This window comes from Limulus polyphemus, unplaced genomic scaffold, assembly GCF_000517525.1.
Source record: "Limulus polyphemus unplaced genomic scaffold, Limulus_polyphemus-2.1.2 Scaffold5162, whole genome shotgun sequence".
NCBI classification, from domain to species: domain Eukaryota; kingdom Metazoa; phylum Arthropoda; class Merostomata; order Xiphosura; family Limulidae; genus Limulus; species Limulus polyphemus.
The window spans coordinates 31,783-35,602 of record NW_013670772.1 but is presented as its reverse complement, the minus strand read 5'-3'; positions in this window follow the sequence as shown (position 1 = coordinate 35,602).

The following is a 3,820-nucleotide window of genomic DNA, read 5'->3' as shown; positions in this document are numbered from 1 at the left end:
TAAGAGTGATAGTCAATCCCTTAGCGTGGATGGTGGTTAGTAGGGTTAGGTGTTCCAGTCATGATGTTGTAAGAGTGATAGTCAATCCCTTAGCGTGGATGGTGGTTAGTAGAGTTAGGTGTTACAGTCATGGTGTTATAAGAGTGATAGTCAATCCCTTAGCGTGGATGGTGGTTATTAGGGTTAGGTGTTACAGTCATGATGTTATAAGAGTGATAGTCAATCCCTTAGCGTGGATGGTGGTTAGTAGGGTTAGGTGTTACAGCCATGATGTTATAAGAGTGATAGTCAATCCCTTAGCGTGGATGGTGGTTATTAGGGTTAGGTGTTACAGTCATGATGTTATAAGAGTGATAGTCAATCCCTTAGCGTGGATGGTGGTTAGTAGGGTTAGGTGTTGTTAAAGTAATTAATGTTGCCCGACTTGTTTCGGTGATCTGAAGCTATCCCTACTCGTTACAGTATTCTGATGTTGCCCTATTTGTTAAAGTAATTAATGTTGCCCGACTTTCTTTAATAAAGAGTAGCCAAAGAGTTGGCAGTGGGTGGTTTTGACTAGCTGTTTTCCTGCTAGTCTTATCATTTCTAAATTAGGGACGGCTAGCGCAAATAGCCCTCGAATAGCTTTGCACGAAATTAAACAAACAACTCTTCTCAAAAAGAGATTCAATTTCCTATTTTATTAATAACTGAACCGACAGTTTCTGGAATTCTGCTTAACATTGAACATAATTAAAAAAGATTAATTCGAGAGAGAGCATAATTAATCACCTCCTTTTTTTTTTAAATCTGGAAAATCAGCAGCGACCTCTAACAGAAGAACTGGACAACTTCTTATTAAGACTTCCTACCTAATGAAAATTTCCACGGTTTTGGTTTTTGAAATGTAGGTTTAAAGTACATCATGATGATATAAGTGACTTTTTTTTTTAACTAAAAGTCACTACGGAAGATAAACTATTGAAACTGTCTTGTTTACAATTTAGATCTCATTACTTCTTCAAACCATGCTTCACTACAGAAGAAAACAACAACATTATTTTCATTTATTAAAAAAGTTGGACAGCTTCTGATCTGAAGGAAATTGACACGAGAGGCTCCTTATACTGAATAATTGGATTAACTGTGACTCTTATAACGCGCACGCTACTGAATATGTGGAACATCTATAGTATCATGACTGGAACACCTAACCCTAATAACCACTGTCCCTATTTGTTAAAGTAATTAATGTTGCCCGACTTGATACGGTGGTCTGAAGCTATCCCTACTCGTTACAGTATTCTGATGTTGCCATATTTCAACATCAGAATACTGTAACGAGTAGGGATAGCTTCAGATTACCGTAACAAGTGGGGCAACATTAGATTACTTTAACAAGTAGGACAAAATCAGAATACTGTAACGAGTTACAACTAATGTTTCTATACATTACAAGTGTTTGATTCTTGTATAAAATATTTTCACACTAATGTTCGATCTAATCTACAACTTGAGCTGTCTGAAAATAACCCGTCCAGCTGAAAAAAAATAAAAAAATATTTACATTTTCCCAGGCACACATATACTACTAAAAATTAATACACCGGATAAGAATAATTATACTTTTCTCGCACTAAAACTGAAAACTTCATGATATACTGGTATCCATCAAATATAACTTTGAAATTGGGAAAATATTTTTTCAATAAACGCAAAAAAGTATTGTTAAAATTGAGAAACGTTTTCCTCAATAAACGCAGAAACCATACATTTCACTCCATTGATGATTAAGGCTGGAATTTTGACAGGAATTCTAAACTAAGCTCATCGGCCTGTAAAGATTAATATCATACTGTAATATTGCGTTTTTTTTTTTCTTAGTTGTTCGAAGTGTCGATTTTGAGTGATCAAACTGAAACTTTAAGGGAAAAACACCACGCTCGAAGTTCTTTTAAAGAAGCGACAATTGAGATGGAACACGTGACACTAATAACACGACAGATGTTTTTCCGACTACGTTACCATCTCCTCCGAATCTCAACTTCCAAGTCTTCAGAAATAACGCCTGCCCGCGCGCACGTGCCGAAGGCGCTCTAGAGTTTGTAATGGTCGTTATTAAACGATACCTTAACACTTTCCTACCATACCTCGATGTGCTTACAAGCCATCGTTTCGTACAAATAACGCTGTGGAGGAAGTTTAACATACCTTAACACTTTCCTACCATACCTCGATGTGCTTACAAGCCATCGTTTCGTACAAATAACGCTGTGAAGGAAGTTTAACATACCTTAACACTTTCCTACCAAATTTAGTTCAACTCAGATATATATTTTTCTTCCCACGTTTGTATTGAAAAGGAGTATTTGGCCGAAAAAAATATTAAATACTTTTTGATAGACCTTCAGGAAGCAGAATTTTGGGGCTTAAGGGCAAAATTATAGGGCAAAAAAATTGGTCAGCCAAATCTAAAAAATAATACCCAGATGCACACCTTCAGAATCCTCTTGGTATGCGTGAAAAGTTTCGGGTCTCTAGGGTCCCCCCCCCCGCAGTGACACAGCGCTATCTCTACAGGTTACAACGCTAGAATCCGAGTTTTGATACCCGTGGTAGGAAGAGCACAGATAGCTCATTGTGTTGCTTTGTGCTTAACTTCAAACGAAACCTTTCCTCTTGAAGCTATGGCGGTCACACACAGACAGACAGACAGGCTCTTTTGTTATTATATATGTTTAAGTATAGCCATATGTTTAAACAAAGTTTCAAATAAATTACTCATAAGTTTTTCTTTTCATGTTACATATCTGATGCCGAAAAGACTTTACTAAAGGAGTCGTTTACCATTATTTGCCAGTTAACCTGTAGTACAAAGCCACTGTTCTTCAGATCGGCTTTCTAGTTTTAAAAAACATACTTTCTTAACAATTACGAATGTTATTAGTGTTCAACTTAACTTCGAAGATCAGTGATCATTGTTTATAAAAGACAATAGTGTAATTAACGGCCGCGGTATTAAACGTATTTTTATACTCATCTACAAAGCCATGAATCCCTGTTATTAGAGGTATCTTCAGTTGACGTAAACTTTGTTTTCTTGTCGTTAGTATCAGAATTTCCTTAGGGAGCATCGAAAAGAAGCTTTTAATTAACAAAGTTTTGTATCAAAAAGCCGATAAATAAATAAAGACGTCAAGACAAGGACTTGAATTTAGGGCCTCTGGCCTTGTTAGCTTGACTTCCTAGGTTCAAGCCCAGCTCCCGGAGTATCTTTTCACATATTGGGTTTTTCATGCAAAGTTTTTTTTTGTTAAAGAGTTCGGTTTGGCTTTATGGTATTTGTCTTAATTTCGCACTTTAAGCTGTGGTGCGTTATAAGAGTGACAGTAAATCCCTTAGCGTGGATGGTCATTCGTTGGGTGTTACTGACTGAAGCCTCCCCCCCCTCCCCCCCAGTGGTACAGCGGTAAATCTACGGATTTACAACGATAGAAACCGAATTCAGATACCCGTGGTGGGCAGAACACGTACAGCCCATTGTGTAGCTTTGTGCTTAACTTCAAACAAACAAACAATTACTGCGTTTCTTCTGTTCAGTAGTTTAAAATTACAAAAATACGGTTTATGTTAAACTTCCTTCACAGTGTTGTTTGTACGAAACGATGGCTTGTAAGCACATCGAGGTATGGGAAACAGCAATAAACAACTGGAAGAAAAATATAAATCTGAGTTGAACTAAGTTTGGGAAACAGCAATAAACAACTGGAAGAAAAATATAAATCTGAGTTGAACTAAGTTTGGGAAACAGCAATAAATAACTGGAAGAAAAATATGAATC